The 15,532-nt window shown below is 40.4% G+C and overlaps 1 long non-coding RNA gene and 1 pseudogene across 1 annotated transcript; one reads left to right on the plus strand and one right to left on the minus strand.

The window, feature by feature from the left end:
* Positions 1-554: 554 nt before the first annotated feature.
* LOC149110314 (uncharacterized) lies at positions 555-2,087 on the minus strand. The gene is made up of 2 exons (XR_016207875.1): positions 1,794-2,087; positions 555-777 (listed from the first exon to the last, which is right to left on the minus strand). It is a non-coding gene; the product is annotated as an uncharacterized LOC149110314 (long non-coding RNA).
* Positions 2,088-12,406: 10,319 nt separating this feature from the next.
* LOC149110315 (uncharacterized) lies at positions 12,407-13,450 on the plus strand (annotated as a pseudogene).
* The last annotated feature ends 2,082 nt before the right edge of the window (positions 13,451-15,532 follow it).

Here is a 15,532-nt window from a genome sequence, read left to right on the forward strand (position 1 = left end):
AGTCCTAAGGCCCCGCCCACGTTACACCAGAAACGCAGGTTTCACTTCGAAAACGCAGCAAATGTTTTCCGCCCTCACTGCGCATGCGCTGGAGGAATTGAGGAAAACTCGGCCAGGGAAGTCACACGATTCTCGTGACGTCATCGTTTTCGAAAAGCTCCGTTTTTAAATTTTTTTCCGTTTTCACAAAAACCAAAAGCCGGCGTCAATTTCTTAAATATATATTCATATCGACTGCATAGCCATGCAATCAAATGCTTGTCACTCTCTAGTATATCAGGGGCACCCGACGGATCGATCTTTAAATTATCTCAGTGTTCGGAAGCTTTTAATCCCCTCCAATCTTCTTAAGAGAATTGTCACCTGGAGGTTTCGCGATAAGGGAAATTAAATACCCGTTGTTTTCGGTTTGATAGAGATGTCGTTTTGCATTGGGTACCAAAAAAGTTGAGCTGTGGTTTTCGGAAAGGCAATAAGACTTAAGGTTTTCGAAGTAGGGAAAGGGCAGCCTTTAAGTTTCACTTTACACAATAAAAATTCGCACACTTTCTAGCTGCGGTTGCTATCATTATTCATTCGTTTATAATTAATATGCCAGCATAGTAGTTTATTTAAGTCTTATTTTCTTAATTTACAATCATTGTTCACTATGGATGACATCTCGTTTGATTCCTCAGGACACAGACTGCCTTTTGGTCATGTTAGGAGGTGTTTGAGTTAAGCCATGTTGTCTTCTTCATGGAGTAGACTTGGTTCCAAAATACTTCTTTCATTCAGCTATAAATCAAAAGAAATGGGTAACACCAGATCATAATCTCTTGATAACACAAATGATAACAAATATGAAGACTATTTTATAGAAGCTTTCGTAAGGCAAATATAAACTTGACAACCGAAACTTAAAAAAAAAAAACGTTCAAGTGTTTATCGTAAAAGCGAGTGTTTGAAAAAGTCAGGCCTCTGTATTAAACTGCGTGGTTCTCTTCTTTTTGAAGCCTTTTTGCGAAAATTTATCTGTTTACATAACTTTAATAATTACATAACGTAATAATTTTTCTCAGTTTCGTTAGAACAAAAAGAGTAGTTTTGTTAATATAATAGCGCGTCCACACTACGCCGGAGAAATTTGAAAACGAAGTTTTCACTCACTCTTAAAACACGTGAAATGTTTCACGTCCACACTACGCCGGCAACAATCATCGGTCATTTTGAGTTTGTGTTTGAGGAGAAAATCACATGACTATCGTGACCTTATCCTTTTCGAAAAGCTCCGTTCTCAAAAAGATTTTTGTTCACACTACAAGGCAAAGCCAGCGTTTTCAAAATCCTCCGATTTGAAGAACTTTTTTTCGAAAAGCCTCGTTACGTTTTTGTGACGGATTAGTGTGGACGGTAGGCCTAGCTGTAGAAATAATGCTACGTTTTCAAATTTCTCCGGCGTGTTGTGGACCGGGCCGAAATTGCGAGCGTAGCTTGTTAACTTAGGACAGTTGGTTGCGGATTTGTTTCATATTCGGTCGCGTATTTACACCGCTGTCAATCCTCATATTTTTCAAAACGAAACTTTATCCTTAATCCTGTTGCGTTTACTTTTGTCTTTAAATGCTCTAAAGAATGAATTAATAACCCTTCTTTCAATACAATGAAATTAAGGCTGTGAACTTTTGGGGTCATGTACAGAAAAAAAAAAACATGAATTAATGTAAGAAAATAATGGGATTAAATAAAAGTCGAGTGACTGAGAAACTTTTGATTTCTTTAGCAACATATTTACGGGTTGACTGTTATCGTACCTTCAGATTTTCTCCACTTTGTTGAGGTTTTTCAATAGGATGGAAGGCACGCTTTCTCGTCAGCCTGCTTCCTCTTCTCCTGCGATCTCTAATGTAAAAGGAATACACCTCTCTCTGAAGAAATGTTCCAACAAAAATAAAAATACCCGCAAGGACCAACAGCCTTCGATATTCCATTTTCTCCCTCAGGTTGGAGAGTGACACTGCAGTTGAATATATGAACGTGTTTTGATGGTTGCGTGTTCGTGTTATCTATTTCTATTCCCAATTAAAAATTGAAAACAGCTGGAGGTCTCTTAATTCTATGTATTTTAGACAACCAAACCCCGCGAATAAGTATGGCATAATGGTCAAGCTTTCCTTCCGGCGCACAACGGTCTTCTGTCATTACGCTGTTTTGTTTTGGATATTGGGTCTAGATAAGGTCATTTGCATCCCAATTTCCAAATGTAACAAAAGAATCTCGGTTCCTTGTTTTGGTGGTATTCGAGAGTTCACAGTAATCTCGGCCGAAAAAAGGGGGGAAGGTAGACAGAGCCGGCTATCGATGTTAACCAGTATAACGCTGTTTGACTCTGTAAAAATTCTTTTTCCGGCAACATTGGACTCATCAGCCATTATTACAGAACGCGGCAAACTGAGGAACGGTTTGTTCTTAATGGCTCAAACTGGAAAAAAACTTGGCAAGAAACCTCCTTTTTTCCTTAGTAGGGAATGGGGACATGTGTTAAGATAGTACCAAATACGTTTTGTTATTAACTTATAAGGAAGTACTAACCTAAATGCATTTTTAATGTTATTATTGTTCCTCCTCTGCACTACTCGAACTTCCTTCACCGGTAAAGCAGATGAATTGCTATCTATCCTTATAATGCTATCAAACGGATAAACATCCTGTTTTTTTTTTTAAGAAGGCAGAACACTTGTGTCCGTAAATCTTTCCCAATCACAGACTCGCATTGATGACCCATTCAACCTTTACCGACACTATTTAATCGACAACCAAAATTTATTTAAATAGTAAAGTTTTACGTAAGAAAATAGTGTTTATTAATTGAAATGGTCGTTTAATCGTTCACTGTTGCAATAGTTTTACTAGTTTTTCTTTTATATATAGAAGATAAATGTGTTGTCAAATCTTCTAGTTACAGCGTGGTCGCACGTACGTATACCAGCTGACAAAAAATCAAAAACACGGCGTGGGTTGATGTCATTTCGAAATACGTTATTCTGTTGTCCACTCGGTAGAGTGACAAATCACAAATAATCAATTCCTAAATATGTTGTATGTTTTACTTGCCTTTTGTAAACCTTAGAGTGTACAAAATTCATATTCTAAAAAATAGAGGAGTAACTATTCTCAGGATTACATGGTTAAGAATTTGATAAATTCGGGTTTCAGTCTTGAACCTTTCAAAACTATAATGGAAAACCGCAAATATAAGCGAAAGGAAGGTGTAAATAAATGTTGAACGATAGAAATAAGGAGCAAAAGAATAGATTCGCAGTGTATCATGATTCTAAATTTTTATACCGAACTCGAGTTTAAATTTTAATTCTTTGTCAGTTACACTGGCATTAGTTGGATCGACGATGCGTGGGCAGAAATATTAGAATCTTTTTTGTATTTTTTTTACATTCCGAGTGCCTTATTTTCTTCTCATGGAAAACACCTTCCAGTCTCGCTAATAATGCTCCAAGGACATCAGCCGGCACAAGGAATTCTATAGACCAGATTAGTCTGGAGATCAATTGGTAGCCTTAACGTTGGAGGAGAGAATTCTTGTAGCAAGCCTTGGTAAGGTTTAGTGACAACATTGACTTGGTTCATTGACGAATGAGCAGATCGGTGACACCGCCGATCAGAATCATAATTCATATACCTTTGTTGGACATTTGTAATTTTATGTTGCTCTGTAAGGGTTCTGAATTATTTTGGCTATTTTACAAGTCTGCCTACCTCACGCGTTTGCCAGACTGATAAACACACAGTGGGACCCAACATTTTCAAAGACATTTGTCATTCAATAGTTTGTAGACTTTTAAAACTACGCTCTTGTAAGGCCAGACTGACATTAAGGGGACCACAAAGCAATTAAAAATTTTAACATAATTTAATATGGAGTAAAAATATCGTCGTTGGACAGCAGAGAAGCTAAGGATCACCGAACGATTTATGGCAAATGACAAATTGCAAACGCAAAAGGCAAAACGATTACCTCTGTTTTTGAGTACCTTTTTAAACCCGGAGATAAATCACACAAAAATAGAAAAAGTCTCCCACTGTTCATCGCAAACGGAAATATTTTTACCCTACTGAATAAACAGCCGAAGACAGACGTATTATTTTTGAAGATGTATTATTTTTGACGTTTGCCGTAAATTAACAGAGACCTTTAGATCCAATTGCAAGTTCACCGCAAAGTCAGTTCTAGCTGCCGTTTTAGGTTTAAGTAGACATTTGCCGTTCGTCGTTTTGGAGAAAATTGGAGCGAATATAGAAAGCATTGGAACTTGTTACATGTAAAATTACGACAATTTTGAACAAAAGTATGTTTTCCAGCATCTGCAGCTTACTAAAGAATAAAGCATCATGAAAAAAACACATTCAACTCAAGCCGCCGGATCTCCACTGAGGATCAGTGTATTTCTACGAACGGCAACTGGCTAGGTACTTTAAACTCTTTCGAACATAAGGACCCTCGTTACTTTAGCATGAGTAGTAGCAAGGGAAGGAAAGCAACAGAAAGTAGCAGTCTTTGGGGCTCGTTATCCTTTCAGGTAGGAAAAACGTTATAATATATAGATTTAGGCCAGCCTAAAAGCGTGGCTCCTGGGCCGGGTTGTTCAAAGCCTGATTAAGCTAACCCAGAAAAAGGTAGAATTTTGATTTAAGTTTTGTAACTTTGCGGTGAGGTTTCTGTATATTGTTTGGCCTTCTGTTTTGAGCTTTAAAAATTACTATATACACAAAACAAAACAGCAAAAAACATTTTTATAGAAGAAAAAGTTATAATTCGATTAACTTTTAATCCTGGGTTAGCGTAAACCGGCTTCTGAACAATCCTGCCCTGTTTCCCACAAGCTAACCCAATATGAGCCCGCGATCCAATGGATAACCAGCACTTGGTCAGCGGGCAACTTCAAAAAACACGTGACTTCGAGGAGCTGTCAACTTGAGCCCGCTATATGGTCACGTCATACTGGTCAGCGGATACCTTGTTTTGACATGTGTCAATTGATCATAACATGGACGTCCAATATCAAGGAAGTACACGGTAAACCAAGGCTACATGTCTCTGTCAATCTATTATTTGGAGTATGGCCGCCATGTTGGGCAACTCCGACGTCGCCGTCGTCGCCGTGCGTACGCGCCCACGAGCAATACCGCTAGCCATGATAACCATGAGAAAATCAACTCATGGGTTTCCTTTTCTTTCCTATATGAGTATGGGGCTCCGCTTGGCGGCCCTTGGGGCCGCCGGAGCTCCGCTATAAAGTTGGTACGACTGGCTCTTCAGTTTATGAAATAAAAGACGGAAATTCGTAAAAAGCAGTTCTTAAAACATGAGATACAATTCTTCGTTACGCTTTAAATTTATGTTGCTGCCCCAGGGGTGAGCTCTTCATGTCTAAACCGTATTGTCAGTGGTCGGCAGGAAAGCTAGTCAGGCACCGTATTAAAACTGTTTGTACTTCACGACACAATGCTATGTTGGTCTGCTCCCGATGCGCTGGTAGAGTTTTCAATTTCAATTTAAAGAGACGTTCCATTTATTACGCTCTTAGGCCTGTTGAAATTGATGGAGTTTTCCACTTTAATTTGAAGAGAAGGTCCTGTCGATGCGTTCCTGTTACTTGGTGAACATTCTGCGGGTGTTGTTCTAACACGGCTCAACATGAACATATGAAGCTCGAATTGACAATTCTTGGTGTAAGCGATACCCTCCCTTGTTGTAGAGCGCCTTAAATCAAGCTACCATACCTAACTTTTACCTGACTATTGATGGAAAAATAAATATACTATTGAACCGTGGCGTCACTATTTCGTGGGGTCACGGGGTTGGGGCCAGGCTCACTACTTTCGGAGAGCACCCTACTTTCGGGAGGTCGCCCATCTCCGGATTTATTAGCGGTCACAATGTTTTGAGGTTACTTTTCTGGAGGTGGCTACTTCTCGCGGGGAGGGGTGGCGGGGGGGGGGGGGGGGTGAGGAATTCCTTACTATCGGAAGTTTACGGTAATTGCTTATTCGGTTAGAAAATTGTAATCAATTTTTAGAAAAAGGACAACTTTATATGATTTCAGCATTTCTCCGCGGTACAAAACAAAATACAAGGCAATAAAGCTTGGGTTTAATGACGTCGATCCGTGAAAACCTACCTCTTGACGTTCCAACCGTCAGTCAAAAACTTCAAATGTGACGAGGGTGGCAAAGGCGGGGTACCAATCACGCATCACGCTGAATTTTTCCATTAAATCACGCATCACGGAGAATTTTTTTCACCGATCACTCGTCACATAAAAAGAAGTAATTACCTCGCAAATTTTACTTTCTCAACCCTAAAAGAGTCGTTAAAAAAAGAACTCTGCCGATTCAACCTGAAAAATGCATCGGCAAATATGTGACCTCTCACGCGAAAACGTTCCTTACGGTATCCGTGCGAACGGCTGAACGCACGGCAAGTGAACGGACAATTTGAACAACGATAGTTTGTTTATTTGTTCCAAGATATCTTAAGACCACTTGGTTTTAACTGAGTTGATACCCACTGAATATAATGAGAAATGACTCCAGAAACGATTTAATGAAATGCAAACTGTGAAGGTAAATGTGAGGGACTCATGAGATGTGGGCTGTGTAGGTATATCGTGGTATATGTGGGGGATTGATGAGATGTAAGCTGTGTAAGTATCTGAACGGGATTAATGAGATGTAGGCTGTGTAGGTAGATGTAGGGAATTAAAGAGATGTATGGTGTGTAGGTATATGTGGGGGATTAATGATATGTATGCTGTGTAGGTATATGTAGGGGAATGATGAGATGTAGGCTGTAGGTATATCTGGGGGATTAATGAGATGTAGGTTGTGTATATATATGTAAGGGATTAATGGGATGTAGGCTGTGTAGGTATATGTAGGGGGTAATGAGATGTAGGCTGTGTAGGTATATGTAAGGGATTAATGAGATATATGCTGTGTAGGTATATGTGAGGGATAAATGAGATGTAGGCTGTGTAGGTATATGTGGGGGATTAATGAGATGTAGGCTGTGTAAGTATATGTAGGGGACTAATGAGCTGTAGGCTATGTAGGTACATGTGGGGGACTAATGAGATGTAAGCTGTATAGGTATATGTGGGGAATAATGAGATGAAGGCTATGTAGGTATATGTAGGGGATTAATGAGAAGTAGGCTGTGTAAGTATATGTGGGGGATTTAATGAGATGTACGCAGTATAGGTAAATGTGAGGGATTAATGAGATGTAGGCTGTGTAGGTATATGTAGAGGATTAATGAGCTGTAGGCTGTGTAGGTATTTGTCGGGGACTAATGAGATGTAAGCTGTTGTGTAGGTATACGTGGGGATTAATGAGATGAAGGCTGTGTAGGTATATAAGGGGGATTGATGAGATGTAGGCTATGTAGGTATATGTGGGGGATTGATGAGATGTGGGTTGTGTTGGTATATGTGGGGGATTAATGAGATGTGGGTTGTGTTGGTATATGTGGGGGATTAATGAGATGTAGTGTGTGTAAGTATATGCGAAGGATTAATAAGATCTATTGCTGTGTAGGTAAATGTGGGGGATTAATGAGATGTAGGCTGTGTAGGTATGTAGCGGATTAATGAGATGTAGGATGTGTAGGTTTATGTAGGGGATTAATGAGATGTGGGATGTGTAGATACATGTAGAGGATTAAAAAGATGTAAGGTGTGTAGGTATATGTGGGGGATTAATGAGATGTAGTCTATGTGGATATATTACTATGTGGGTATGTGGGTATTATACTTCATTATATATGTAGGAGGTATTGTCTTTCGGGAGATTAAGAGTATATTGCGGTGGAGTTAACTGGCCGCCCGACCATCCGGGTAGTGTCGCACTTATAAAGCGAAAGAACAAAAGGCTTGGCTCTGAGCCAATGAGAAACCACTGACGTCATTGGCCAAACTGGTCAGAGGAGTTTCTGACACCGGCTGGATTTGATTATTCAAAATGGCGGACATACCTTAATTTAAGGCTAAATATGCTAATTTGCCAAACATTCTTTATATGCACGCTTATGTTCTGTAACGGCTTTGTAATTTATGCTATACATACAGTTATATATTAAAATACGCGTTCACCTTGTGTATCTTGAGTTACAGTAGCCAGATTAAGCCTTGATTGATAACGTTCGTTTAAGGCTCTCTCTGCCATCTACTGTATTTCATGTTGCAGCGAAAGGGTAGTTCAAATTCGTCGACAACGTCTACCGTCTACGAATGCCTACGAGCGAAAACAACTTCCGATTCCTCGTTGCCTAACGCATCACAAATTGCAATGTTATTCCACCAGATATCATTGCCTCCGCAACATTTACATTTGAGGTCAATTAAGTAGCGAGATCCCCGAGAACTGGAAGCTATGGAAAGAGAAATGCTGTAATAATTACTTGTTTTGGAGCGGGAAAGCCCCGAGTATCAAGTCACTATGTTCAAGGACGTTATTGATGACGATAGCCTTTAAGTGTTCAAAGCGTTAAGCTATACTGAAGAAGAAGATTCAAACGATTGCCGTGTAGTAATAGGGAAGATGAAAAGGTATTGCATCGGCGAAGTAACGTAAACGAGGTTGTTTCAGCAGGAGGGAAAAACTTCCTACCGAAAGGCTCGGCAACTTTATCGCTGAATTAAAAAGAACCTTGACAAAGAGCTGCAATTTATGTGATTTTTTACGCTTTTTACACGATACTCTCACCTGCGTTCGATTGGTCTTGGGATAAAACATGAGCAAAGAGGATGATAGACCCCACCTTAAACAAATGTATCGACCTTCCAGCATCCGAGATGCAAATATAGGGATCTTTACAATGACAACGGCGACGCCAAGGACAACGCCTTGTAAAACTGAATTGGCCCAGGATGCCTATGGCTCTAAAAGCTCGCTCAGGCTTAAAATGTAATTCTAAATGGAGATACGAAAACTGATTAGCAGTTCGACTCATCGTTCGCGTTGGCGGTCATTTTGCGTTGTTGTTTTGCAGAGGACGGCTGATGAAATGTACAAAGGTTTACTGAACACAGTTGTGCAGCCTTTGTTTTGCACATTAAACCTTTTGTTTGGTGATGCTGATTGACGTCGTGGTTTGCTCCAGACTCAGTCCACGTTACGCCGGAGGAATTTAAAAACGCATACAGCTTTATTTCTACAGTTAGGCCTACGGTCCAGAATAATCCATCACGAAAACGGAGCTTTTCGAAAACGCTCTTCACACCAGAGGAATTTGAAAACGCCGGCTTTGAATTTTCGGACGGAAAACATTTTAAAACGGACCTTTTCGAGCACGATAGGATCAGGAAAGCAAGGTGATTTCCCTGGCCGAGATTTCCTCAAACAAAGATATAAAACGACCGGTGATTGTTGCGTTTTGAAATTGCTCCGGTGTAGTGTGGACGATCGGGCCTAAGCTTCCTAGGCTCCCAATGAAGTCAATAATTAGACGGCGTTCTTCAACGAGTCCAAAGAGAAAAAAATCGGAGGGGGTCCCGCGCAAAGGAGAAATGCACCATAAATAAACACCGTAAACAAAATAAATATTCAGGAGTGGAACTCGTTAAGGACCTTGATCAAGTGAAGTATATATGAAATAATTCATATTTGAACTGCGGTAGTAGATGAAAGTGAAGTATGATCATCGCAGTAAATTTTCCAATTTAAGCAACTGGAAAGAAGAAGCCTGAAAAAAATCAGGGCTTCAACGGGATTCGAACCCGTGACCTCCGCGATAAAGGTGCGATGCTCTACCAACTGAGCTATGAAGCCACACATTGGGAGCGAGGTCAATTAATTGAGTTCATATCTTCCCGTGAGTGAAATGATGTGAAGTATATATGAAATAATTCATATTTGAACTGCGGTAGTAGATGAAAGTGAAGTATGATCATCTCTTGAATGAGCTAATAATGATAACGCATCTCATTAAATCGGTTCTGCAACCATTTCTCGATAAACCAGTTGTTAACAGTTCATGTGGGACAAGCGAGCTATTCACCTGATACATACTACTTCCGCGACGGTCGCCACATGTAACATGCAATATTCGTTAGATTTAGAACAATTAAGATTACAGAAAATGGATATCGGAGGATGTGCTCTAGTGATGGTTATAGCTTATTTCTTCTGTAATCTTTGGAGATCAGGTGCTTTTCCCTTGGCTACTCTCAGAGAGTTCACACGTATTTTATCGCGCTCCACTATTTTGTATTGTAGTCGGTTTTCAATCGTTAAAAATGGCTCTTGCAAACGAGAATTCAGCATAAATTGCAGCTAGTCGACTCAACTACTTGGACACGAAGAATCAATTCAAGTGGTATGGGGCCAGATTTTAAAGATTTTATTTGTCTGGTCAAGATATTATTCCAGTTTAAGGAAGATGGCTAAATCTCAGAAGATCCAGGCGATAAAATGTTTTCATTCAAGGTGGGTGATATCATAGTGAAGTGGTATTCTTCAACTCATACCTTCCAAACCCGAGGATCTGGTTACGCTATCTTGCGAGAAAAACTAGGCAACCTCTCTTCATCTTCAATCGAACTATGACACTCAGCAATGCCCGCTCGCGGTCTCAAACGAGTTAACTGCGGTGGATTGTTCCTTCAACTCTTCGCAGAACCTGCAGTCTGTAACCCAGTTGCTAAGTGCGCAAAATATAAGTTACAGCCGGCAAATCTCATAAATACATGCATTTCATACAGGGATTACTCGAAATTTGATACTCCCAAATTCCGTAATGATTTAGCCAACTCTGAAGCAGTACGATGATCCTGAAAATTTGTGGAATACCTGGGAAAATATGGTTCTTTCTGTAGCTGACCAAGACGCTCCGCCAAAGACAAAGCGCGTTCGTCCGAGAAGGCTTCTCCTTGGCTCACTCGTGACATCACGGAACTTATGTCAAGAGAGACAGAGCTAAATTAAACGCTCAAAAACGTAATGATTCCTGAAACTTTGGTCAGAGTACAAGTCGCTGTCGTGAAGACAGAGTTACAATGAAGAAATACCAAGGAGTCGACAAAGTGTCATTCAACTATGTATATTCAGAAAATAAGTGTTTCACAAGGCGGCCATGAAAGCATACAGAAAACCATGTGTTTCTCGCGTGTGTTACACGAACCATATCACGTAAACAGAAACCGCTGACCGCAACTCGCTTGATTACAAATAACAATAAAATAGCGTAAGAAAATGTACTTAGAATGTTCACTTATTATAGTCTCTAAGTCTCTACGACAATCGCTTAGAAACCAAGTTAACAGAGAGATTAAAAAAACGCTTCTACAACGCTAAATTCTCTGAAAACTCAAGTAATCCCAAAGAAGTTTGGAAAACAATTAATTCAATACAGGTAGATCACAAAAGGACTCTATTATCAACGAAATTAATGTCGATGAAGCACATTGTATCAACAATCAAGGCATTCTCGTCCCCAGAGGCCGCGCTTCTTTTTGGTCAGCACCAAGAATCGCGACCTCTGGCTAAGTCCAACAGCGGAAGTCCGCGATTCACGGACTTCGCGTCACTCTTCGCACGCTCAGAGTCAAGTCTGACAAGTCTGATTGGTTCCGGTCTCATTCTATAGTATTTGCAAACTGAAACCAATCAGAACCGGATTCTCACTGGACCTATCCAGAGGTCGCGATTCTTGGTGCTGACCAAAAGGAGTGTGGCCTCTGGGGACGAGAATGCAATCAAGACGAAATTGCTGATTTCCTAAATTACCGCTTCACGAATATCGGGCCTCATCTAGCTTCAAGACTTCCAAGCACTACCAAGGCTCTTAATCTTCTCATAACCCCAGCTTCATCCGTTTTTCAATTAACCTTTATTAATTCGAGTGATGTGTTGAATCTCCTCAAAAACTCGGTCGCTAATAAATCTGCCGGTCTCGTTCGCATTCCAAACAAATTACTCAAGGTCGCCGCGAATATTATTGCCGAGCCCCTTTGTTTACTTTTTAACAATTCTATCGCTAGTGGTTATATTCCTAGTGATTGGAAAATTGCGAGGGTTTTTTCACTCCACAAGGGCAACAGTGAAACAAATCCTAACAGTTATCGTCCAATTTCACTGAATTCTCTCTTCAATGTCTAAAATTATAGAAAGGCTTGTTTACAGCCAACTCTGTTTATACCTTTTGGATAACAAATTGCTATACAAATATCAATCAGGCTTTCGATCATTACATTAACCGCCACAGCTTTGTTTGACGCTACCAATCAATGGTACTTCAACATCGATAATGGTCTTGTCACATCCGTTGTTTTTCTCGACTTAGCTAAAACTTTTGACATCATTGATCACAATATTAATTATTCCAATAATTTTTTCTAACTGAGCAACTAATAACCAATTGTTCCAGTTCGATGGCAAGCTTTATGAACAGACTGACGGAGTGGCAATGGGCTCACCTTTGGGACCCCTTATGGCAAACGCATTTCTCTGCTCCATCGAAGAGAAATTAAAACATGACAACAAGCTCCCAGAGTTTTATAGGCGGTACGTCGATGGCACGCTTGCCACGATGAAGGATGTGCCAGCAGCAGAAGCCATAAATTTCACAACGGAACTAGCTTCTGACAACAAGCTACCATTTATTGGTACGGAAATACTTAAGAAAGGTCACAAACTGGAAACCAGTGTTTACCGGAAGCCAACAAATACCGGCCTACTACTCCATCACCAAAGCCATGTGGACAAAAGGTACAAGAAATCGCTCATTAAAACCATGGTAAACCGTGCTTTTCACCTGTCATCCACATGGGAGTCTTTCGTGACTGAATGTGATCGCCTGAAGCTGATGTTTACGAACCTCAAGTACCCTGAAAGCCTAATTAACTCCATCATTTCTCACTTTGTCACCTCAATGATGACCAAAGATCCTCTCGTGCCACCTCAACTACCCGTCAACGAAGTTACTGTTCACCGAGTGGTATTGCCATTTAAAGATCAAACGTCGGCCGATGAAGTGAAAAAACAACTATCTGACCTGAGCAAGAAAATCGATCACACTCTTCAACCAGTATTCAAGAGTCGCAAAATCTGTGAAGATCTCAAGATGCGTGAACCAAAACCACCTCTAATTAATCCGCCAACAATGCGTAGTATACAATTACCAATGTGATCTGTGCGATGCAGAGTATCTCGGGTATACCAGCCGGCATTTGCACCAACGTATTGATGAATACAGGTTCTCCGCAATCGGAAAGCATTTAAAGAACCATCACGGCCTTTATAACATCGACGACCTTGCCAATAATTTTTCCGTCCTAAAGAAATGCAACGGAAAACTGGATTGTTTGATTTACGAAATGCTGTTTATTAGAAAGAAGAAACCTAGCCTGAACATGCAATCGGATTCCATCCGCGCGAAACTATTTGTTTAAACGGATTCGTTAATGAACAATCACACCTCTCACCGCATGTATAACCCTGTTGAACTGTTATTTTCTTGTCACTTGATAATGATGTCATGACGACATCGAAACGTTGTGTAAAATTTCTATCGCTCATTTTTATTTTGAAATAATTTTCCCCCCGGAAATAAAAGTGGTGACCCTTACGGGAGACCGGGAGATTCGGTCTGTGTCCATGAGGCTCCTGGATAATCTGGGAGAGTTTTCACCGTCTGTGGACAGGCACCCGACAAGCGCGAAAAAAATAAAATGGGACGAGCGAAGCGAGCCTGGCGTGGTGGGATTTTTCCCTCTCCAGACCACTCTCGGCTATCTCTGCCCGCCTGTTTTTTTCATTCCCCTACAACACAATCGGAAGCCTGTTCACAGGCTAAGTTGGCAGAGATCTTGTATACGAATTGAGAAGAAGTCTACGCCACCTTTGCCATGCTCTAATATACAGGCAATATTTGTGTCAAAGCTTTGCACCTGCAATTCCTTTTCTGTGCGGCAACGTTTTTGTCTGTAAAGGATATAACGTGGCTTTTGAATTCAGTTAGGTCTTTATGGCGACCTTCATTAAGTGGCACACAAACGTTTTCCTTGTGTAGTCTCTCGTTGCTTACACAACTGCCTTCTCGAGCGGTATGAAATGACGCAAAACTCTAACGCGTACGTGTGCTATCGTTTCAGCCCTTTTGGACGACATTCGCTCAGACCTTTTATACGATAGCCAGATTCGAATATTCTCTTGGTCTGATGTACTGCCAAAAATGATCGGTCGACAAAATGAACAAAAATAACACCGAAGCTCATAGTCCTTTCGCAGAGTTTAACTATTTTCAATTGACTTATTCCCATAATTTGTATCACAGTTGTTCGGACCTATAATACCATGAAGATCCACGAAGATCAAAGACATCATAGGTTAAGAAAAGGACGAAAAGAACCAGAAAATGGTGTCACGTTTGCCGCGATTTGATGATCTTTTTTAAGACTCTATTTACTATTTACTTTGAATGAATGCTATCCTTCTAGTTCAAAGAATGTCTACTTATCACTGAAATTTAATTGGTAAATCATCCATCTCGTGCTTGTGAAATAGCAAATCACGCATTACGTTATGATCGCCTGTCCCACGTCACGCGGCTAATTTGGTCTCAATTACGCATCACGCTGCTAATTTTGGGGCGATCAAGCGTCACGCGAAAACCCTTTGTCACCCTCTGTGAGGTCTGGCTCTGGTCACGTGACCTCTTGCGGTTGGTGATGTTCGCAGGAAACTTCGTTTATGGCAAACGGCAAACGCGGGACATGACCATGTGACGATTTTTTCAACACGACGAGGAGAAGTTTTACGAGAAATAAAAAACGCCGGGAAAATTTGCCTAAGAACTGCATTTTTGTAGTACAATAGCAATTGTATATACTTCATTCGAGATACGCTGTTTTAGTTCATTTTGTGGGTAAAACATGTTGACTTCAATTTTAAAGGAATTCGTGAGAAACTGAGCGCCTGTCGAAAATGCCGGGCTCCGTTGAAAAGTTTGCTGGGCTTCGCTTCATTCGTCGTGTGCGTAGAACAAGGCAGAGGAGAAGAATGAACAGCAATTGGTAAACCGCAAATCAGTCGTTTTCTGTTTGCCTTAAATATCATTATTAACTTATCTAATCTTACTCGTTTTGCGGGTTACACTCTTCTTAGTGGATACAGAGTGCTCGGCACTGGACCAGTTTTCACTTAAGAGTCAACATTAATCTGCTTTTAGTTTCGCGTTACTACATTTAGTAATTGGTTTGAAAAACTCACGCTTCATTCTCAAACAAAGAGAAGTTACACCAATACCACTTTTGAGTTGCTCATTCACGTTTTCCAGCGCTTCGCACCAGTTACATTTATTTACCTTAAGTTCTTGTCTTTTTTTTTTTTTTTTTGCTGCTTGAACGCAAGTTTTTCTTGAAAAGACATCTTTCTTAACAGTCTCAAGATTGGCAGTCTCGCTAATCTCATAGCACCCTTCCCATTTCTTTGGTAGTTTTTTTCACAATTTGCGTAAGAGGTAGGACACGTGAACCCC

Source organism: Orbicella faveolata, unplaced genomic scaffold (assembly GCF_042242905.1).
Source record: "Orbicella faveolata isolate gen_17 unplaced genomic scaffold, um_ofav_v1 contig_24, whole genome shotgun sequence".
Lineage (NCBI taxonomy): Eukaryota > Metazoa > Cnidaria > Anthozoa > Scleractinia > Merulinidae > Orbicella > Orbicella faveolata.